Raw genomic sequence first — 25,328 nt, 5'->3', positions numbered from 1 at the left:
CTGGCCCTCCTAACCCCCAAACTGCTAGCGGTTACAAAACAAATATACGTTGAAACCGTTATATTGTAAGAACCACTTGCGCGTCTCAACAGTAAGACTTAGAGTTTGTTGGTGCGAGGTCACGGGTTTGACTCGACGACCTGCCCATTGTTTTCCCATATTGCATGCCGATAGATGACCTTTGGGGAGGGACACGTGGCGGCCTCCGGGCTTGCCACTTGTCCCCTCCTCATTGGTCCACCTCCAACAAATCAAAACATGCCACATCACCATCCAAAAACCAACCACAATCTGACACTTGGCAAAACCTGATAGGCAGTTGACCAAAATTTGACATTGCCCATTCACCTGCCACATCAGCAGTACGGACTACTGACTGTGTAGCGACTGTACATTTTTTTTGCAAAATTTCTTCTGTTTGGCAAAGCGGACAAAACTCATTATCTTCCTCATACGAACTCGGTTTTGAGTGAAATGAGTTGCGCTGGGATCGTTTCGCCGAGACAGACGCGGTCGTTTAGGTTTCGAGTGATTCTAAGAACTTTGATTTTTGAGCTAAATACTGGGCACCTGATCAATCAACCCTCGCCCATTTCACTGTATTTCATCCTTGGGTGGTTGGCTTCTTCTTTCTTTGAGTAGTGTTGAGCTGCTATCGAGTATTATTCCTTTGGTGGTAGCTATGGTTTATCCGCCCGATTTTCTCTCGCCTCCAATTCTCTTTTCTTGGCCAGTTTTGTGGTATCCCTAGAAGGCACTTCGTGTCTGTTCAAATGCAACGACAACTTATGAGAAGTAGGAGGAGGGGGGGATGTCGAAGCACCCAAGGTCGTAAGCGAGGCCAATAGAAAGCACAGGAGGCTGCTGAGACCTTCCATTTGGTCGTGCCCCTAGGATCATGCAGGGAAATTCAATAACTAAAGACTATGACAACCATAGATAGGTGAGATTTTTCTTATTCAGAGCTCATGGAGGATGTTGGATAGTGGATTCCTGACACTGGCCATACCAGGAGAAGGAAAAAACAATACTTTCAAGCTTTATCTCTCTACTGGAAAATGAAAACCTTGTTTGGTAGGGTCCTTAATGGGAGGCAAGGAGAAAGGTTTATTGTCTTTGTTAGGCTTGAGGATGTGAAACATGAACAAAGAAACCAACGATTATATATGGAGAGAATGGACACTCGTGTAGCTCAAATTGAATGACAAAATACCATGCATTCCAATTATGTCAACACCTATAGACTCTAGTGTGAAAGATCTTGCTCGTGTCACCTCTTCATATTTGTAGTTATCTAATGATTGTAGATAATTTCTTGTATACTGATTATGCAGTAGACTCTTTAACAATGTTACAATTATTAAGACGTACAATTTGGCTAGTTATTCTATCAGTGAATGGTCAAAATTATATGGTTTCTCATTGGGCCAATTGAAACTATTTGACATGAAGTATGCTAACAATGAATAAATGACTAGAATCCTTGATTTTGTGATGTAATTCAAAACATCCAAATATGTGAAAAACACATTTTTCTATATGGTGAAAAAAGAAATTTCATCCTATTACACTACTCCATTATGCATTACGTGAAGCTTTGCTCATCGTCACTAACGAAAACGCCGTTGTTTCCCTATGGGCATTCTATCTTAAATTCTTTGACCCACACCCTCAATAATTAGACACCTATGGAAACTCTCAAAATTTATTTGACCAACACTTAATAATCACACACACACAAAAAACAAGATTAAGTGGAAGACACGGCATTAATCGTCAAACCCTCACTTAAAAAGCAGGCGATTTCATTGAATAGTTTGACACAGACATACTCCTCAGTCCCGACATGACAATCAACATATAGTTTCAACATTGTCCCACTCCCACTTAAAATATCTGGACTATCGACTCGCAGAAAACTGAAATATCTGGACTCAGGCCAGTTGTAAATTCACTGAACCCATCAGCATGGTTTATCTTTAATTTGGTGTCACAATTTTTGTTCTCTTTACTCGCACTACAATAGCATAGCATAAATCAGAGTAAATTAGATTTTACCAAGGCAAGGATGCCTCCTGTCCTTCCAAGTTCCAAATCTAAGTCTTTTAACGCTTTGACATATCTTGGGATACTCCCCGGGCCAAGGAAAAATTGATTTTTCTGGACTGCCTTCGTATTTATCCATTTCCATTCTATCGGCATTGTAGTTTGTCGAGATCGATCTCAGGTAATTCTGGTTTTGTATTGCACTTTTGTGAACAAATGAGTGATCCCACATGCAGATGGAGTGGGGATGTAAGGGGCAGAGTGAGATACTTGTTAGCAGAGCAACCCATGGTGGCTAACTTTAGATGGGACCATAATGCCTGAGGTTCCACATGGGTTTTCCCCCTTCTGGCCATTGCCTCTTATCTGCTACTCATTATGTTTCTGAAGGTTCTGCTCATATCTAGGAAGAGGTCGTTGCCTCTAGGTCTGATCCCCACCATTCATAATCTCTGTGTGGTCGTGGTTTCGGCGGCCATTTTCGTGGGCTACTGGGAAGCTACGACAGTGGAGATTAGGGAGATGAGATGGATTTGGAGTATGCGTTTTAAGAGCATCAGAAAGTGGCTTATGTGTTTCCCACTGGGCACACGCCCTTTTGGCAGGGTCTTCTTTTGGTAATATATTTTCTACCTCACAAAGTACCACCAACTCTTTGATACAGTCATATGGATCCTCCGCAAGAAGCCCCTCACTTTCCTTCACGTATTCCACCGCATCATCATCGTCTGCATGTGTTACGCGTGGCTGGAGTTCTCGCAGTTGCTGTAGATCATGGCCATCCTCACCACCATGGGTCTCTATGTCGTGGTCTATTCGTATTTCATCTGCTGCAGCATCGGTTGGAGTTGTTGGTCCTCTCCTCTCCCCGCTAGTTGTCGGATGGTGCACTTGGAATTCACGTTGTTCGCCTACGTTTCTCTTCTTGCGCTACACTTCACCACCAGGGAAGGCTGCAATGGAATGGGTGCATGGCTCTTTGATGCCCTGTCCAATGCCACACTCCTCTTGCTCTTCCTCAATTTCTATCTCAAGACAAATCAAGGGCGCTCCAACATCATGAAATCATTGGATAGCCAATAGAAGAACACCAAGCACCTCTCGTAGAAAATGCATTCAATTGATGATCTCTTTTGTGACAAAAGCTGGAGGATTAATGTGGGTAGAATTATTTCTAGTAGACTGCAAAATCGGGCTCTCTGTCTCATATTTTCAGAGGGAATTTTGAGAATGTACAATGTCTGCGTACTGTCACATAACGGGGGGCATTTTGAGAAAGTATAATATTTGCATACTACATACCACATGACGAAGGGGAAGGAAATTTGGTAAAATATAATATCTGCATACCATCAACCAAATATCTGCATAAATGTATAAATGTCTTTTTATAATATACCATCAACCAAGTATCTCTGTATTAGACTTTTGAGATCATCAATTTGTTTGTATTGGGCCAATAAGAATATTGTATCTGGAGGAGCTCTTATAAGTTTCAACATAATTACACCCTATTAGTAAAAACACAATCACTTAACACAAGGGTGAATAGTTAATAGTTAACCAATTCATTTTTTTATATTTCTGTAATTTTGTGGAAATTAAACTTAATTGGTTTGATGTTTCATTGTAATATTTGTGTGTTGTCTCCAACTTTTCCACCATTCTACATTTGTTATCGTGTGAAAAAATTAAGTGTCTGAGTCTGCTATATGTTGAGAGCATTAAATTTGAGTCTGTTATATGTTAAGGGCATTAAATTTTGGGTGTATAAAAGTTTGAAGATTGAAATGAATCTCTCCACCTTTCTACATTTGTTATCATGTGAAAAAATTAAATGTCTGAGTCTGTTATATTTTGAGAGCATTAAATTTGAGTTTGTTATATGTTGAGGGCATTAAATTTTGGGTGTATAAAAGTTTCAAGATTGAAATGAATTTGTGTTCAGTACACATAGGTAAAAAGTAATCTATCTATGGTGGTGTAAAATTTAGTTATTTCTGCTCAAAATTTAGATGTACATGGTAAAAACATTTCATGGCCTAAGCAAACACTACTCCTACTCCTAAGCTAACGGTGCATGGGCTTGCTCACGTAAAGTGATACATCCAATGTAGCCACCGACACATTGGTCGACCCATGTTGGTGAAGGCATGGTTCACGAACAACATAGTCCGGTGAACCAGAAAATATGAAAGATATAACAATGAAGACAAACACACTCCGAGTTTAAATGCGTCCACATAAAAGAAGAAAGTGAAAGTGCATGACATGTACTCTGTGTACTTACCATGGTGTTGTGCTACACTGCATGAAGATGTTAAGCATATGCATTATCTTGATTGTGACATGGAAGAAAACACGAGAAACATAGACAAATTATGTCACGCAAATGAGCTTGCTATGAAAGATTCCTCCAATGCATGAGTGATGGGATCATGTAGTTCAAGTGGAGGAAAATAAATATGTGTGTGGGATTGATCTTTAATGCATACAGATAAGTGATGAGGAGCCTTGGGTGTTTCAACAATTTCCTAATCGAAAGTGAAACCAACCTCAGGAAAACGAGGGATTGACATAACCATCATCTTAGGCTAAATTGCCTCAACAATCTGCGGGGTTTCGACTTCATCGACAAATAGATCATCATAAATAGGTGGATTAGAAATATCAACAATGATAGAATCATCATCATGATCGAATATGGGAGTAAATGGATCACGACAACTATGATTAGAAAAATCAATGATTTCATCGGCATCCTCATGATCAGATAAATCAAACAGAGGGGTAGATGAGAAGCAAGAATGTTCACCCTTTGCATTTCTGGAAAAAGAAGATGAAAAATCAAGTGGATTTTCAATGAATAATTTGTCCTCTCGCTGTCAAATGATGCACTGACATCGAGTGTGTTCTGCAAATGATCAGCAATGGATGCATCCGTAGCTGGATTTACACAAGGAAAATCAAAGACAATAGAATCACCAAATATGTCAAGAAAAAGTGGAGGAGGCGCAAACAAAAGGAGATCATCCTTCGCCACGGGTTGATGTTCAATTTCCCAGTCATACTCATCATAAGTGACAGTGTAGGTTGGTTGTGCAACACCAACTCTGTCGATGGTTTGATCCTCATTCAGAACAGGTGTAGAGTCCAGAATGGAAGAACACAAGACAATGCAATCCAGAGGATCAACAAAACGAGAAGACAGAGGCTGAGGTAACAAATGCATGTGACAACCAATGCGCTTCACAACCAAATTTGCACGAAAATTGAGAGAAGTGATGCTGGGAGGATATGACAGTTTAACAGAAGTGTGTGCATGTTCTCCCACATCACTCTGTGGTCGTGGAGCTATTTGATGAGGGGAAGGCGGACAATCACTTGTGACAACAACTGTGTATGCTTGTGATTGTGTAGCTACATCATCAAAGTATGTTGACCGGGGTTTGAACTTCAACTTCATCTCGGGATAGAATGATTTGTGAATTCAATATTCGAATCATCCTAAAGATATTGGAATTTCATCTGGTTTTTTGAAGTTTCAAACTAAAGTACACGGAATTGCTGCCAAAAATCCATAGGCGATTCATGTAGAGTCTTCCGTTGTTTCAACAATTTTTGGTCAAGAGGTTCAGGATCAAAATGATGGAAAGTATATTCAATTAGATCACAGAACTGCTTAAGTGAGTACATGCAACCGTGAGGCAGGTTGTGGCACCATCATTGTGGGGATTCGCGAAGTGTGTGTGAAAGCAACAAGCTGACCTCAACTTCATTGAACTCATCTTCATCCTCAAGGAATGCAAGGAAGTCGTGTAAGTACTCAGGCTAGGCCACTTCGCCTTCACCATTGTATGTGAATTCCAATAAGAGATCATAAAAATCCCACGTGATGTCGATAGGTTCAGCATTGGACAGACATCATGGAGGGAGGAGTCTAATTATATCCATGAAAGATATGCAAAGATTCAAAACAGGATGTGAGGACTCAACTTGTCATTTGGCCCTCCTTCTAGCGCCATAAATGTTGACGATGCTGGACCTACCAACATGTCAGGGGATCTCCCTAGTAAGAAGTCCCAACTAGACCTCAGACTGTTTCGTGTAGGAGTCCCAGCAATGGGTAGTACGGTGTTGCCTTGAATGCAGTTGCACGCATAGGTGAGTAAGATGTCCTTGTTGGTAGCAAGGGTGTGACGTATGCAACAAGTCAAGGAAGGTGCATGAGAGGCTCTAACACACATAATGGGGGGTATGAGTGCGCCCCTTAGAAACCTGTGACATCACGCAGTTTGAAAGGGAACACATGAGAGAGATACATCACAAGATGGAAAGAAGGTTAGCCAATGATCCAAAGTGATGGTTAAACCAACAACACATCTCGATAAGATTCATACAAACATATATAGAAAAGTCCATACATACATGCATAAACAACAACTACATATATCATTAGAGTAACCAAGCTAGCTGAAATACAATAAAAACATATGCATGAAATGTGTTGGCTCTATTATATTAAGAAAGTGAAATATCCAATCATACATACAACTATGACCAACCACTAGTCCCGATAATGGAACGTTACAGTCACTTCCGCTTGCTCCTCCAAAGAGATATACTAGCTTTGCACTGTGGAGAAGCCAAGGCTTGTTACAATACACTCCAAGCTTTCTCTAAGATACACATATAGGAAGCTTGGCTCCCAAAATATTGTACAATGAGTTATGAGGTTCTATAAATAGAAAAGGGTGGGGTGACCCTTGACATTCCCCTTTGTGACTCTTCATCTACCCTCATGACTCTTCAACTACTACATGATTGTTACACTCTACTATCGACACTTGGTCTTTCACTTTTATAAGATGTTACATTACAATCTTCACATGTACCCATGTGAGACAAAATAGGCTTGAGTAAGCCATGCAAGATATCACTAAAACTCGGACAGTTGTGGGAAGACCAACTCTTCGACATCCTCTTGATGAACAACAGTGGTGAACTGATGCCAACCTTGGTAGCTCGTTATGGTGTCCGCGTGCTATATGGTGACATCTTGTTGAAAGAGAACTCTTACCTCTGTTGCATCTGCGTACACTAATTTGGCACCTCTGTCCAACTTGTCTGATAATATGCACATCATAGTCTTGAGTGCAGCTAGACCAGTAACATACTGACGCATAGTGTCTGGGCTGATCTCCAAGTCTGCGTTGGTGGCTACGCGCATCAACTCATCAAAGTACATGTCCAGCTCCATTCTGACTTGGTTCTTTGACTTCACCTCAGTGAGCATGCCAATAGATGGGATCGCGTGCGTGTGCACAATGACATCCATGCTTCTGAACACCATGCATGTAAAGCCTGCAAACTGGTGATGAGTTGTGAGAGTTCCTCATAGTTCTGGATTTGTCTTTGAATGTGTGCCTTCAACTCTATCACCTTTGGATTCATCATCTTTGGCAAGTGCAATGGGGCTCCCTTGTACCTCATTGTCCATGTTTTCATGCGATCAACAACAGTGTGAAGATTTGACAAGATGCGTGCTCTCCTAACATAACGTTGATGCCAACCGTTGAGGTGGACAACTAACTTGTGCATGGTGACAAATTATTGAATACAATGTCCACATGACTGTCTCGAGGGAAAATACTTCATCCAGTATCACTCTCTTCAACTCTGCTCTGGCGGATGATGTAACCTGTTCTCCTCCCTACTTGGCCTCTTGTAACTCCTTAGCCATGCGCTCATTCTCTGGTATCAAGAAGCGAAGACTCAAGTTGGTGGCTTCGTCATATGCTCTGGTAGCATCGGCCAATGTTGTCAGATGCTTGTACACATTGGATACGATCACTCATTCTTTAAACTACGTGGGAGATATGTGAACATCCGGAGTGGGCACTCTGCGTGACTTCACAACTCTGTGGTGTGACTCATCGAAAGATATGTTGTGCATCTCCACCTATGGATTGTCTTCAAGGATCTCTGTGTCTCCTTGATTGCTCGGGACTTGCTTTGCTTCCGGATTTGGTGAAGCTGGTGGGGTGACCTCTTGGTTCCGAGGCATGAGGTCATCATCCTGATCTAACTCCAACTGAACCATATCTATATCCATCTCCTCTAGCATCTATTCAATCTCTTGAGCTAAGTCCTGCTCCTGCGACTACTCACCATGTCTACTTTGTGCCAGCTTCTCGGATGAATCTATAACCTGTATGGGCACAATTTCATCAATCTATGTATGTTGTGCCTCCTGGTGTACCTGTTTCTGTTGCGCTTCCTTTTCTCTTCTACACAACTCCTGTTCTTCCCAGAGTTGCTGCTTCAACTCCTGCAACTCCTTTTCTATTTCATCCATCCTATGTTTCTCTCTTAGCCTTTATGCAATCCTATTGTCACGTTGTCACCTCTTAGCCTCAATATCCAAAGATTCCTTCATCACAAGTGGATCTTATTTGAACTTGTGGCTTTGTTCTGCCTCTGTGTTGTCAACAACCTTTCTCTTGCCTTTGTCATGCATAGGTTTGCTAGCCTCTATTGCTACTAATGATGTTGCGCTTTCAGATGTCGCTTCCCTATGCTTTGCTAACCACTCTACAACTATGCCAACCAGTTCATTGAGCCAAGAGGAGTGATAACAGTATCTCCATGGGTCTTCCTCAGGGAAGTGACAAGCCCCGTGGATCCAAGGAAATTTCACTCTCGCACAGTGGTCCTTCACCAAGCAATGTGGGTCATACAAATTGAAACTTCGGCTACCAAAGGTGAATCTTTTGAACTCCTCTGTCTCGGCCTCAGAATGCTTGAGATTCTGTATCTCATACAACCCAATCCGCAAAGGAAGAGCGAGCCAAGGTGCCTTCTTCTTCCTATGTAGTCTCACTGACAACCCTGTTGAGATATGATTGACACCTCTTGCATGACGAGCTTATCCATGGCAAAATTTGGTAAAGCATGCGGAGCTTTATCCGTGTTGTACATTTGTATGAAGGTGCCAAGGGGTGAGGCATACCAATCTGCTATGTCGATCATTACCTCCATCGCTTCCTGCGACATGCAAGGTGGATCTTGCTCAAATATCATTTTGTACACTGGGTGACAAAGTGGTCTGACAACTGTATGATAACTCCTCGGAAGCTGCGCTTGGAGAATAATCTGCAATAAGTGTGTACAAAGGTTTTTGAAGGTGTCCATGCCCAAACTAAGCCTAAGAACTGCTGACTAGCACAGATTACATCTCGAATGTAAGCGGACATGTATATCTCTGCTTGCTGACCCTTGGGCTGATGTCGAGGTTTTTTCACCTGTTCCTTCAACCTGAGAGCCAACATGTTAGACCAATTGCAAGGTCTTCCTTTGCTGGCCAGTTGGTCCAACGTGGTCACCCAACTCTGCGAGAAGGTCTTTGTGCTCTCTTGGCCATCTAAGTGGCATGCAAAGATGACCAAGTACGGATATGCCTTCCGCAATATCTTCATCTTGTAAACCTGGCTAGGTGTTGTCCTGAACTTGGCTGGATCTTTCCCCCAGCTTTTCAAGATATCTCTTGAGTTTTCACTATTGCTGGGTTTTCTAAAGGGTTTCTCCTTTATGATCACTGGCTGTGGCAAGTGATACATCTCTTGAAATTCCTTCACCCTAAATGTAGCAAGTTGTGTTCCACTGGCACTGCTCAACATCATTGTCTTGGGATCATTATGCGAGACAATTCAGTGGATCATGTTCGCGCATGGAAACACGAGATACCTGCATGTAATTTGATACAATCCAGACTTGTGAATGTTGACATAGACGCTACGGTCTTCCAAATTTTCCTCAAATTTGCCTGAGAATATATCATTGATGTCCTGCCATTTCATCTTGATATCCTTGTTTATGAACAACTTGGTGTCTTCGTAGATAGGCAAGCTCATAGACACTTGTTCAGCTGCATCTCCAGTTGTGCTTTCGATGGTGTCCTTTGACCCTGCTCTCTTGGAGGCCATTGAACCTATACTACTGATATACAGACGAACACCTGCAATACCTGGAGACATAGCAACACTCATGGCAAGAAATTTGTCAGTTGAAAACCAAAACAACTTTGAGGACTAACATGAAACATACCTAGGTAACTGACTGGGAAGATTGCACAATTTTCACTGGGAGCCTGACTACTAAAACTGCGCAAGGCACAATCCATGTTGTTAGGAGGCTGACTGACTGCTGGAACTACACATTTCACATTCCATCCTAGCCTGCTGAGGATTGAAACTGCGCAATGTGCAGTTTCATGCGGCAATGACATGCATACCGACAAACTGCATTGTGCAATTTCTGGGGCTAGCAAGGCACTCCCTCCCAAAATTTCCCAAAGCAAGCCTGGAGGCTAGTGCTAGGATAGATTTGCACATTTTTTGGAGGGAAGGTAGAGCCTTCACTCTCAGAAATGTGCATTGTTAGCCGGGCAAGGCAAGGTTCGGGCCAAGGCGACCCAGACCCACCGATGGGTGATTGAAACATGAAAAGTTCTGAATGCATGGCGAAGCTAAGTGTAAACAAGAGTGAATGATCATGCATGCAAACAATGAGTGCAGGATTCAGAAAACTGGAAAACAAGCATGTGTGTGAAGTGAGTCGCTGCAATGACGATCGTCAATGCAGAAATAGTGTCATGCATGCGACAACAGTGAGATGCAATGAAAACTTGAAACAACACTTCTACAAGCTAATATGCATTAAAACGAAAACAAGCATTCAACAAAACCAAACAAAAAACATTCATACAAAGCAAAATACAAAAAGTGACAAAAAAGCAACAAAAGACATGAAAATCATACTTACCTGGAAAAAGCTGAGCTGAGTGTGCCGAAGACTCCTAGATGCAATGTGGGATGTCAGAGCTCCAAGATCGATGTGAGGAATGAGCTCTACAACGTCGAATAAATAAGTTTGATAAGAATGAGGCTTATGACGCGCATGCCACAAATTTAGGAAAAAGTGACACTTAGAGGGAAGTTTCTAAAACGATATTTGCATGTAACCTCTAGCTGCTAAAAATAGGTCCCTAAAATCTAGGGATGCTTTTTTTTCTTTTTCGGGAAAAGCAGCCCGTGCATGCAAATCAAGATTGGTCAGTGCTGGGAGAACTAATCAACCTGAAAGTACATGTAACATTCTGCGAGCCTAGTGATGAAATTTGTGTAGTTTGTGGGCTGAGCAAGACTTGCTGTCCCTCATGCATTTCACAATTTATGGACTAAAGCCCTGGTTGTCAGTCAGAATTGTGCAATTTCTGAGCTGAAGCCTAGTGCTCGAATGGATTGCACAGTTTTTAGAGGGAAGCCTACCTGGCTGGATTACGCATTTCTGGAGCCCAACTGGCAGCCCAACTGGATTGCGCAATTTCTAGAGGGAAGGCTGGTTCCCCTCCAAAATTACGCAATTTTCTAGGTGAGTACCTTAGCGAGAAAATTAACTAAGTCCGAAATGATAGTCAATGCATGGGAGGCAAACAAGTTGACCAACACAGGTGGGTAAGCCACTAAAACTCAGCTGAAGCCTCTGTACTTGGACAATGCAAGACATGCTGCTAATTATGGTTGGCAGGGAGGCTCCAAAACGAATCTAAGGAAAAAATTTGGAGGGTGGTTGTAGCCGCTACAACAAATTGGAACGGTAATTTCTAGAAAATCGATAACTTCAAAATCTCAGCTTCCACTATTACACTATATACAACTATTTCATAAATGCCACAAACGTGTTATTTACAACATGTCTTTGAAGATTTTAACCCACATAGATGGGGAAACAAATTATTCACCAAACTACTCGAGCTAATATCCTTTGATCCTAGAACACACTCACATTACCTTAAAAGAAAGACATTAATAATCCACAATTACAAACAATCTATCTAGATGCATTAGAGATTTATTCCATAGTGATTAACAATAAAAATTCCTAATCTTCTTTGTTGTATTATGATTAAAAACTCATGGTTAACTACAACCAACAAATATACAATTAGAACCTTACCTTTACATCATCTACCTAGTCTCTCACAATAATTATGCTTTTCATTCATCTTCTAGCAACTTTCTCTTTAAATCCATTAATTATTTTTTCAAAGTTTTTGAATCATATAAGGAAATCTTCAAAGTTAAATTGATTAATCATTTTAGATAAAACATCAAAGTTGTATGAAGAATAGAGAAAACTCTATAGAATAAGATAAAAAGGCCCTAAAAGCCTACCTGCTTATGGGGATAATCATGGTTTAACGTCAATAAAAATTTAATTGTTAGTTATAATTTCATGTTGATTCCAAATATTTTTTTATTTTTTTTTTGTAAAATGAAAAAAAATGATCCAATTTAGCCATTTATTGGTCCCATTTACAGCACCTCACATTGAAAGAGAACACCCCCATATCTGAACATTTTGTGTAACGTCCTTTTTATCTAAGGTAGGACCATCATTCCACGAGGTTAGAATGTTGTGTTTATGGCATAGAGTGTGTTCTCATGATGGGAGAGAGAGCCAAGAACCTCTAGAGGACACCTCTTTAGTCCTTAAAGAAAATATCCCTATTTGGGGGTGAGTTTTCTTGTGCTGGGATGCCCCCAAGGGATAATGATAAACTATTTACTTCATTACCTGCTAAGATTCTTTCATTGATCTCTAAAGTTCTCGACACGCATATAGTTTCTATAGATCCACTCATAGGAGTAATAATGAGCTAGAAACTAAGAGTAAGAGATGCTCTAACTCACTCCATTTCTCTAAGAAATGCTCATGCTCTAGGATGCTACATTCTATGGCAGTGTGTTATTCAATGACTAAAATTAAACAGGCTACTACTAAATCATTCAATATTTGAAGGCGAAGGATAAGTGGGATTAGTTGCAACTCCTCTGAAGTAAAGGATTGAGTGAAACCCTTACTTTCTTTTATGCCACCTCGAACCTTGTTGTTCTCTTTCCTTGCACTACCACTTGAGAAGAAATTAAATGAAAGGGTCCACCTAGACATCACTAGCAATGATACTCATCCCTAAGAACTCAAATGGGTTAACCTTGGATGAGAAAAGAAATACAAATAACTAATCTAAAAAATGTATTGTGAAAAGAAAGCAAAGAACTACCTCACTCTTATTAACAAACAATTGAACATGAAATTAACAAAATAAGCTAACTAAAAAAAAAATTGAAAATTAAACATGGAATTGATAAGGTATGTAAAGATATGCATAAGGCATCAAAAGACTTCATAAATCAAAGGAAAACCCCAAAAATTGTAATGAAGGAGAGAAAATGAGCTAACCACTTATGAAAAATATGGACAATCCATATAGCGTTTCATAGTTAATCAAAGGCGAACTCCAAAATTTATAATGAAGGAGAGAAAATGAGCTAAGTACATATGAAAAATATGGATGTTCCGTATAGCATTTCATAAGTCTTAAATGGATCTAAATGGTACTAAGGAATCTAAAGGTTCTAAAAGCACATATACTTCATAGGAAGAAAACACTTTACAACGTAAATATATTATTAAAAATCTTAATATTGTGAAATAATAACATCTCATTGCTTTTTAACAATGCAAATTTTATTTTCCCCCGATGGGGTTGCAAACCGAGGAGAATGGAGATTTGGGATAGAGTGCTCGCCACCCTATGGTTTCAAGAGCATTAATTGGAGGGGATGGTGTGGCCACCCTCGTGTATGCAAGGGCACGCAATATAAATTCCCCCCATTACCAATGATACACACAATCTGTAGGCGAAAGAGGGTACAACATGTAGTGATGACCTAATATTAATTTGGATGTCTAATAGCTTGGTAGTTAAGAGAACGTTTCTAGCAGATCAAAAAACTAGAGTGAAGTTCTTGGTAAGCCGTGTCGAGGAAGTAAGTGTTCAGGTTCTACAAGGCTTTGGGCAAAGAGGGAGTGGTGGGAGCTTAAGGTGGTTGCAGTTAGGAGAATTTTGAGGCTCCATTTCTTACAAAAGTTATGGTGTGCAAAGATATGTATTGACCACCTGTTTACGACGCTCGATGGTCTCTCATTTTCGGGTAACTTTGGAAACCTTTAATATTTACTATTGTAATTCCAACCGTTTGATTAGATACAAGATATAGTTTTGGCCTTAAGTTTATGGTATTGACAATGTGGGGTATTATTGAATTAAGGCTTATGTGATCCACTTCAAGTTTTTGAGACAGGTTTTCGGCGATAATCACGTCAAAATTCATTTTTCAACGATTTTCGAACCATCAAGTGTGGTTCGTCATCAGGGCAAGATGAATTTCTATATGGGTGCAGTCGTTGTCCAATCTGGTTTGTTGTATTGTTGGGTCCTTTAATTTGTGTTGGTTGTGGGCTTTGTTTTCTTTTATCAACCCTCACCCATTTCATTGTATTTCCTCCTTGGCCGGTTGGCTTCTTCCTTCTTTGAGTAGCGTCAAGCTGCTATTGAGTATTATTCCTTTGGTCTAGTTATGGTTTATTTGCCTGGTTTTCTCTTGCCCCCAATTCTCTTTTCTTGGCCAATTTTGTGGTATCCCTAGAATGCACTTCGTATTTGTTCAAATGCGATGAAAACTTATGAGAAGTAGGGAGGGGGGCATGTCGAAGCGCTCAGGGTTGTAACTGAGGCCAATAGCAAGCCCAAGAGGCTGCTGAGACCTTCCATTCGACCGTCCCCCTAGGATCATGCAGTGAAATTCAGTAACTAGAGACTATGACAACCAGAGATAGGTGAGATTTTTTTGATTTAGAGCTCATGGAGGATGTTGGACAATGGAGTCCTACCACTGGCCATACGAGGAGAAGGAAAAAACAATACTTTCAAGCTTTATCTCTCTACTAGAAAATGAATACCTTGTTGGGTAGGGTCCTTAATGGGAGGCAGGGAGAAAGGTTTATTGTCTTTGTTAGGTTTGAGGATGTGAAACATAAACAAAGAAACCAACGATTATATATGGAGAGAATGGATGCTCGTCTAGCTCAAATTGAACGACAAAATACCATGCATTACAATTATGTCAACTCCTCTAAGCCCTAGTGCCAAAGATCTTGCTCGTGTCACCTCTTCAGAGTTGTAATTATCTAATGACTGGAGATAGTTTTTTGTATAGTGATTATGCAGTAGACTCTTTAGCAATGCTACAATTATTAAAACTTACAATTTGGCTAATTATTCTATCCATGAATGGTCAAAATTATATAATTTCCCATTTGGAAAATTGAAACTATTTAACATCAAATATGCCAACAATGAACAAATGACCAGAATCTTTGATTTTGTGATGTAATTCAAAACATCCTAATCAACATATTTAGAAAAACGCATTTCTCTATAGGGTGACAAAAGCGACTTCATCATATTACACTAATCCATTATGCATTACGTGAAGCTTTGCTCATCGTCACTAACGAAAACGTCGTTGTTGCCCTATGGGCATTATATCCGAAATTCTTTGACCCACACCCTCAATAATCAGACACGTACGGAAACTCTCCAAAATTATTTGACCAACACTTAATAATCACACAAACAAACAAAAAACAAGATTAAGTGGAAGACACGGCATTGATAGTCGAATCCTCACTTAAAAAGCAGGCGCTTTCATTGAATAGTTCGACACAGACATACTCCTCCGTCCCCACATGACAATCAGCATAAAGTTTCAACACTGTCCCACTCCCACTGAAATATCTGGACTCAGGCCAGTCGTCAATTCGCTGAACCCACCAGCATGGTTTAGCTTTAATTTGGTGTCACAATTTTTGTTCTCTTTACTCGCACTGCAATAGCATAGCATAGATCAGAGTAAATTAGATTTTACCGAGGCAGAGATGCCTCCTGTCCTTCCAACTCTAAGCCTTTTAACGCTTTGACATATCTTGGGATACTCCCTCCTGTCCTTCCAACTCTAAGCCTTTTAACGCTCTGACATATCTTGGGATACTCCCCGGGCTCGGGAAAAATTGATTTTTGTGGACTGCCTTCGTATTATCCATTTCCATTCTGTAGGCATTGTAGTTTGTCGGGATCGATCTCAGGTAATTTTGGTTTTGGATTGCAATTCTGTGAACAAATGAGTGATCCCACATGGAGATGGAGTGGGGATATAAGGGGCAGAGTGAGATACTTGTTAGCAGAGCAGCCCATGGTGGCTCACTTCAGATGGGACCATAACGCCTGGGGCTCCACATGGCCTTTCCCCCTTCTTGCCATTGCCTCCTATCTGCTACTCATTCTGTTTCTGAAGGTTCTGCTCATACCCAGGAAGAGGCCGTTGCCTCTGGGCCCGATCCCCGCCATTCATAATCTCTGCGTGGTCCTGGTTTCGGCGGCCATTTTCGTGGGCTGCTGGGAAGCCACTGTAGTGGAGATCAGGGAGACGAGATGGATTTGGAGTAGGCGTTTTAAGAGCGCCGCAGAGTGGGTGATGTGTTTCCCACTGGGCACGCGCCCTTCCGGCAGAGTCTTCTTTTGGTCATATATTTTCTACCTCACAAAGTACCACCAGCTCTTCGATACGGTCATATGGATCCTCCGCAAGAAGCCCCTCACTTTCCTTCACGTATTCCATCGCATCGCCGTCGTCTGCGTGTGCTACGGCTGGCTGGAGTTCTCGCAGTCGCTGCAGATCGTGGCCATCCTCGCCACCACGGTCCTCTATGTCGTCGTCTATTCGTATTTCCTTTGCTGCAGCCTCGGTTGGGGTTGCTGGTCCTCTCCTCTCCCCGCCAGCTGCCAGATGGTGCACTTGGCATTCACGTTGCTCGCCTACGTTGCTCTTCTTGCGCTACACTTCACCACCAGGGAAGGCTGCAACGGAATGGGCGCGTGGCTCTTTGATGCCCTGTCCAACGCCACGCTCCTCTTGCTCTTCCTCAACTTCTATCTCAAGAGAAATCAAGGGCGCTCCAACATCATGAAATCGCTGGATAGCCAACAGAAGAACACCAAGCATCTCTGATAGAAAATGCATTCAACTGATGATCTCTTCTGCGACAAAAGCTGCAGGATTAATGTGGGTAGAATTATTTGCAGTAGCTTGCAAAACCGGGCTCTCTCTCTCAGATTTTCAGAGGGCATTTTGAGAATGTATAGTGTCTGCGTACTGTCCCATAACGGGGTCATTTTGAGAATGTATAGTGTCTGCGTACTGTCACATAACGGGGGCATTTTGAGAATGTATAGTGTCTGCGTACTGTCACATAACGGGGGCATTTAGAGAAAGTATAATATCTGCATACCACATAACGGAGGGGAGGGGAATTTGAGAAAGCATAATATCTGCATACCATCAACCAAATATCTGCATAAATGTATAGATGTATTTTTATAATATACCATCAACCAAGTATCTGTGTATTAGACTTTTTGAGATCATCGATTTGTTTGTATTGGGCCTATAAGAATATTGTATTTGAAGGAGCTCTTGTAAGTTTCAAGATAATTACACCCTATTCACAGTAAAAACACAATCACTTAACACAAGGGTGAATGGTTAATAGTTAACCAATACATTTTTTTTCATATTTCTGTAATTTTGTGGAAATTAAACTTAATTGGTTTGATGTTTCATTGTACTATTTGTGTGATGTCTGCAACTTCTCCACCATTCTACATTTGTTATCATGTGAAAAAATTAAGTGTAGTCTGCTATATGTTGAGAGTATTAAATTTGAGTCTGTTATATGGTGAGGGCATTAAATTTTGGGTGTCTGAGTCTGCTATATGTTGAGAGCATTAAATTTTGGGTGTATAAAAGTTTCAAGATTGAAATGAATCTCTCCACTTTCTACATTTGTTATCATCTGAAAAAATTAAATGTCTAGAGTCTGCTATATTTTGAGAGCATTAAATTTGAGTATGTTATATGTTGAGGGCATTAAATTCTGGGTGTATAAAAGTTTCAATCTTGAAATGAATCTGTGCTCAGTACACATAGGTAAAAGGTAATCAATCTATAGTGGTGTAAAATTTAGTATGTCTGCTCAAAATTTATATGTATATGGTAAAAACATTTCATGGCTTCGGAAAATTTAGATGCATATGGTAATAAAATGTTATGATCTATAAGAAATTTGAGCTGTTATATTTTTCCTTATAATGCACACTGAAGTAGTAGGAAACAAACATGTAGCAACAAATGAAACAAACACGTGTGATCTAACTATTCTAAATTTAGGAATAAACTAAATAAATCTGCATTGTCTAATTATTCCAACTTTGGTAGGTTTTTTCAAGTTTTGGTTAATTTAGTTTTTGAATGCACGAAATAAGTTTTGGAAAAACTTAGTTTTTGAATGCACGAAATAAGTTTTGGAGTTTTTCCAGACAAACATGTGTTGTCTAACTATTCTAAATTTAGGAATAAATTAAATAAATCTGCGTTGCTTAGTTATTCCAACTTTATTGTAAATTTAGGAATAAATTAAATAAATCTGCGTTGTCTAGTTATTCCAACTTTTCTAGGTTTTTTCAAGTTTTGGTTAATTTAGTTTTTGAATGCACGAAATAAGTTTTGGAGTTTTTCCGGTTGGAATGCTGCTAGACAATTTTTTGTTGATGTAGTTTTTGAATGCACCAAATGGTGTTTATATGTTTTAGAAATTTTAGGAATTTGATTACGAAATGGTGTTTATATATTTTATAATTTTTAGGAATTTGGTTAAAAATATTTTTGGTGAAATTGTATAAAATGAATTTTTGATTGTATATATGGATTCAGCTTCTTGAAAAACTTTTCGTCACTTGAATTTTGGAGAGTTCACCACTCAAACTTATAATTCCAACAAATCTCTAAGAAAATTTGAATATATTATGGAATTTTTTGTTTGAATTTGGCAAAACAATTTTTGGCATCTTTTGTTATTTAAAACAGATTTTTGACTACATGTATCGATTCAACACTCTCAAAAAAATCTGATTTTTTAAATCGTGGAGATTTCACAACTTAAACTTAACTTATGAATTCAACCAATTTCAAAAAAAAATCAAGCAACTTCAACTAAAAAAAATGCTCAAAAAATTCAAAACAAATAACAAATAGAATAATTTTTTAAAAAACCCCAAGGGAAAGCTTAGTTGGTCAATTTCATATTCCTTATCAGGAGGTCACCCGGTCAAATCTCTTAGATGACCTTGGGGTTAGGCCTTGCTAATTTGGCTGACTTACCTCAGGATGCTCTTGGGGTTAGGCGTTGCTAGTTGGGGGAATCTCCTCGATGCCCTTGCGGTTAGGCCTTGCTAGTTCGGGGAATTTACTTGATGCCCTTGGGGTTAGGCCTTGCTAGTTCGGGGAATCTCCGCGATGCCCTTGGGGTTAGGCCTTGCTAGTTTGGGGAATTTCCTCGATGCCCTTAGGGTTAGGCGGTTAGACCTTGCTAGTTCATGGAATTTACTCTATGCCCTTGGGGTTAGGCTTGCTAGTTCGGGGAATCTCCTCGACGCCCTTGGGGTTAGGCTCGCTAGTTCGGGGAATCTCCTCGATGCCCTTGGGGTTAGGCCTTGCTAGTTTGGGGAATTTACTCTATGCCCTTGGGGTTAGGCCTTGCTAGTTCGGAGAATCTCCTCGATGCCCTTGGGTTTAGGCCTTGCTAGTTCAGGGAATTTCCTCGATGCCCTTGGGGTTAGGCCTTGCTAGCCTTGCTAGTTCGGGGAATTTACTCTATGCCCTTGGGGTTAGGCCTTGCTAGTTCGGGGAATCTCCTCGATGCCCTTGGGGTTAGGCCTTGCTAGTTCGGGGAATCTCCTCGATGCCCTTGAGGTTAGGCCTTGCTAATTTGACGGAGAGTTGATGTTGTCTATGTTATCCCTTCAAATTGATCTATTTCATTTCTCATAGATGTAAGGGTCACTCAATATCGTTGAACCAAAAAAATATTCTCTTCAAATTGATCTACCTAAATTTTCCTATAAATATAAAGTTCCCTCCATATCCTTGAACCAAAAACAAAACATATTATAACATATTATCGATGCTATGTAACGGTCACTCAATATTACTTGAACCAACTTTTTTTTAATCGATGCTACTATTTCCGTCGACTGCTTCGGAATATTGATGACTCACATTGAAGAAACTCGAGTTTCTCTCTTTCACTGCAGGCAGGACACCGGGATACGTATACTGAATGTGAGACATGACACTTTACGTTTAGATTCTCTGGATTGTCCCCAGTTTCACCTTATGTGGTGGGTGAGAGTTACGAGACATTGGATTCCAAAGTACTTTTTGATATTTCCGTGTTCATCTTAATTGAACTTTTCCTCGCAGAGCCGTCGTTATTCCAGTAGTGGAGCATCAATCCTCTAGATTTTTTTATAATATTATTGCTGTCCATCTGTTTTGGCGTTTTATTAACTACTGCGTAAAAGAAAATGACGTACATCAATTCTTTTCTCATGATTCAGCAGTGAGAAGAGCCTTATCCATGGCCAATCTCCAAGTCGGTTGCTCGCCTATCGAGGTATTGTTTCGCCATTGTCAAGAGAATTTCAGAGTGCAACAACTATGTCCATAATCATCCGATTTTCTATTTGCAGGGTATTCCGTTTAGCCGTAGTCTTTAACGCGACTTTTTGAAAGCTTTTCCGGCAATTTTTTCCGGTGAAAATCCGGCAGTAATTTATTGAAATCCAAGTTTGATAACTAGTTTCTGCACAATGAAAGCGTCCCAGGGGTTTTCCAGGGTGCTGAATCCGAATATGCAGTTAAAAAACCATTTTAACTGCAACAAATCATGATTTCATCTCAATTTCTTCCGCCGGATTCCGTCACCGGAATCTCAAAAAGTCGCATTATAGACAACTCCTTTAGTTTAACCCAACCATCTCATATTTAATAATAAAAAAAGGAGTTCGGTCAATTTCGATGTTGTATTTTGGTTTTCTCGGAAAAAAAATTATTCCTCCACTTTTGTAATCAATTTTGTGGGATTAAAAAAATTATTCTTCTATTTTTATAATTAATTTTGTGCATCTACGGTCGGGAATTTGTATGGTTTGATTTTTAGTTTTGGAGTCGTTTTTAGTGTGATTTTTTAGAGTTTTTTGTTTTGGAATCCGGCATAAAAAATTGTGGTGAAATTATGATTTGTGTTATTTAAAATTTGTGGGGAAATCATGGTTTGTGTTATTTAAACTATGTTAGGGATGAACCACATTAGTTGGTTCGAAACATCGACCCAATCTTTATGATGTGATTAATCGGAAGACTATTTTCTTATTTAAACTAGTTTTTTGACTCTATATATAGATTCAGCACCATGAAAAACCCTTAGGGCACTTCTATTGTGCAGGGTTTGCCCATCAAACTTGTGATTTCAATGAATTCATGTGTGATTTTAGAGAAATTAGAGCGTAAAAATCCACCCGAAAAGCTTCCAAAAAGTCCCACTAAACACAACTCCCTTAATTTTAACTGAAATTTGAGTGAAAATAGTGCAACACACGAAAAATAAAGGTGCATCTCCGGAGCTCCATGTTCATATTCATAGTTGAGTTCGAATTCAAATTTTTATCAATAAAAATTGGCCATATTTATGTAGTTACTAAATTTGAATTCAAATTTGAATTAGTAAGATTTTATAGTTACTAAATTTGAATTTAAATTTCAATGAGTAAAATTTTAAACCAAAAAAATTTCAATTCCAAAAAAATTTAATAATATATGTTTTAAATTTATATATATATATATATATAGATATATATATTGCTATTTCTAGTTTTTTAACAAAAAGAAAAACATTTCCGTATTAATATAAAAATAGATAGTACATTTATGATGGAGTTTGATTTTCTGTCAGCATAAAACACATCAAAAAGAGTTACTTGTCACATTTTCCAATAACCATATCTTCTAGTTCTAGATACTAGAGTTCTGTAGGCCAATCTCAGTCCTCCTTAGACCATAAACCACACAAAAATATAAAAAATGCACGAAATGCATACATCTTCTTACAAAATAATATGCCCCATGCATTTCAGTATTACCCAACACTGTCTCCTATCTCTTCGAAAAGTTAATGCTTCCCACATTTGTCTTGACCCCTTGTTCGAATACTGAGAAATAAAACTTACCTGGTGCCTTGCCAATGCCTCTTTTGGATAGTATATCAGCTGTCCAGTTTTGTTCCCTGTAAATGTGATCAATATTGATGTGTTGGAACGTACATACCATCGTCTTGATGCGCTTCATCCAGTTATTTAAAATTGGAGGATTGAATTTATTCTGGCCTTTAGTCTAGTCGATAATTCTTTTTGCATCCCCAAAGACCTATAAGCTCTCCATTCCCAACCATTTCATTGCGATCAACACTCCCCATAGTGCAACTATCTCTGCCTTGTTGTTCGTGCCCTGGCCCCCTTCCCACCAAAAGTGATAGCAGTTACCCGACTCAATGACAATGAATGCCCCGCATCCACATTTCCTCCTACAGCTCACTCCATCGAAGAAACCCACGAGAAATTTATGCCATATGTCTTTCCAAATGATACTTCTGTGCTTGTTATCAATTTTTGTTGGACCGAGCTCCAAGAAGTATGCAACTATTTTGATAACGTCCTCCCTTATAATCAGATTTTTGTTCTAAAAAATGAGAGCATTCCTACTCCACCATATGGCCCAAATGAGGTACAGTGGGAGAAATCTATATCTATCTTGAGTTTTGAACCATTTCCATAAACAACTTCTTAATGATGAAAAATGCTTAATTGGCTTGATACCAAAAGTGTCCAAAACCCCCTCCCAAATAGCCTGCATGTATGGACAATGCAGAAATAAATGAACATTATCCTCATTACTTCTCATGCAAAGGAGACATATCCCCGACCCTATGTGTCCTCTGTTTAGTAAATTATTCCATGTCAATACTCTGTCCATTATAGCCAACCAACAAAAACACTTGATCTTGTTGGGAATATTCCCTTTCCATATTTTCTGTATCCAGGAAGTACCTTGATTCCCCATCTCCTCCCTAGGGATTCTGTTGTATATTTCTTTTACCAAAGGGTGCCCCTTTTTTATGCTTCCCCCCATGACATGTGATCCTGCTGGCCATTAAGAGAGATGCCCGCGTTTCTCAGATTGGTAATATATGCTTCCCATTCACAGATATCCCCCCTAGGTAATTGAATATCCTTGGCACTTTTCCAAGATTGGTGGTCAATGCATAAATCATCATGTATGAAAATCTGATTTAGAAAGATTATCTCTTTGTTATGCAGGAAATGAAGGATTCCAAATGATAATGAGTGGTCCCCCCATACCTTTAATTGCATCCAATCCAATCTTGATAATTGACCCATCCCCTACCTCCCACCGCACCAATCCCATCACCCACTGAATGTTTTTCATCATACTCTTCCAAATATATGATGAATTAGACTTCATCTTTGCCCCTCCCGAAATCCAGGCAGTTAAAGGTTACTCATACATATACTTTTCTGTGATGACCTTTGACCATATTCCTGAGCTCGTAGCTGCCCTCCACATGTTCTTTATCATCAATGCATTGTTGAAGGTTGATGGATCTATTATATCCCATCCCCCTTCCTCAATGGGTCTTGCAATGTGCGACCATTTAACAAGATGATACTTCCCCTGAGTTAATGTTCTAGCCCAAATGAAATGCCCCATAATGGATTGAATCTTTTTAATTATCTTCTTTGGAAATAGAAAAAGATGCATCCAGTATACTGCTAGGTTTTGAAGAACAACTTTTAACATAATCATTCTTCCTCCCATAGACAACCATCTATGAGTCCAGCCATCTAGCTTCTTTTGAAACCTGTCTACTAACCAATCCCAGTCCTTGATGCAATAATTGTTGGGCTTCAGGTTAAACCCCAGATATGTAAAGCCTTCATCCAAATGCTGCATCCCGACTCCTAAGAGTATATATATATACTCTTAGGAGTCTATATATATATATATATTGAATCTTAGGAGTGTATATATATATATATATATATATATATATATATATATAATTTAGAACACAATGAAAAAAAACATTAATCTTTTTCCTTTAAATTTTCTCTTCATTGCAAAAATTAAATTTAATATTCTTTCTAGCTTCAAGATTTGCATAGTATCCTTTCCTAATAAATACCTATTTAAAAAATAGGACTTCAAAATTTATTTATCTAAATCCCTTTGGAATAGAATTGATTCCTTCTTATAAATATATCTGGCCCCTATTTATTTTTGTGTTTAGACAGGTATTACCCTTAGCATTATATGCAAGTGTGTTCATGAAACTACAAATTGCTTTTTTAAAACAATGTAAACTTTGAAACAGAACTTCGGCCAAAAAATCCCAAAAAAACATAAAAAACAATGCTAAAAACGAAAAGTGTGTATACTGGAACGATGATTTTTTTTAGGGTCAATTTTGAACATGTTTTAAAAATGGCAGTGAAAATGATATTTTCGTGCAAAAATTGTGCAAAAAACACCGTGCAAACGAAAAGTGTTGATACTAGAAGGATGGTTTTTTTTAGGGTCAATTTTCAACATTTTTAAAAAATGTCAGTGAAACCGAATTCTTATGTGCAAAAAGACAACCGTTTTTGAGGAAAAAAACACACTAATGACTTTTTGGGAGAATAACATTTTTCTTTCCTAAGTATAAATTCAACATGTTTTAATAATGACGATAAAAAATAATGAGATATGAAACACATTAAAATTTTATTAGTTTTCATCCATGTTGTTAAACATATAACAACATCACGCTAAAGATTGCTAAAATTCTAATTGTTTTCAACCATAACATTAAAGATACAAAAATAATTGGAATTTTTTCAATTATAAAATTAAAAACCATGACATTATGAACAAATTACATGACTAAATTAATCAAAATGTCATTATTTGTATATTGAATGAAACATACATTATATCTTTAATTTATTGTTGCATTATAGATATTCTAAACAATAAAAATCATTATAATTAAAACATATAATCCAACAACATAAAAATGACTCATAATTTCTGATTTAGCACCATATGGAAATCAAAAATTTTATTTCAAGATACGATGCAAACATCAGTTATATAAACTATCTTAGACAATTATTCAAAATCACTTGTATTTTCTTGCACACCATCAGAATTCACATCTTCAGATGATGACTCGATGCAAACAAAGATGTTCCATATTCTTCTCTTTCATCAACTAGTGCGCCATCTGAGTCCACATGCATGCCCACCTTTTCAGGTTTAAAAATTCTTCTGGATCTATGACTGGTTTAAGCAGACTCCCAT

At 39.0% G+C, this 25,328-nt stretch overlaps 2 pseudogenes; both read left to right on the top strand.

Annotated features, from left to right (window-relative positions):
• The first annotated feature begins 2,262 nt into the window (after window positions 1–2,262).
• Window positions 2,263–3,153, top strand: LOC149155537 (fatty acid elongase 3-like pseudogene; annotated as a pseudogene).
• A 12,680-nt stretch (window positions 3,154–15,833) lies between these two features.
• LOC149155536 (fatty acid elongase 3-like pseudogene) lies at window positions 15,834–17,422 on the top strand (annotated as a pseudogene).
• Window positions 17,423–25,328: the final 7,906 nt, after the last annotated feature.

Source organism: Pinus tabuliformis, chromosome 9, assembly GCF_031772625.1.
Source record: "Pinus tabuliformis cultivar Carrire ecotype Pingquan chromosome 9, CPIR1, whole genome shotgun sequence".
NCBI lineage: Eukaryota > Viridiplantae > Streptophyta > Pinopsida > Pinales > Pinaceae > Pinus > Pinus tabuliformis.
Note: the sequence above shows the minus strand (reverse complement) of the source record. Positions and strands in the feature narration are given on the sequence as shown.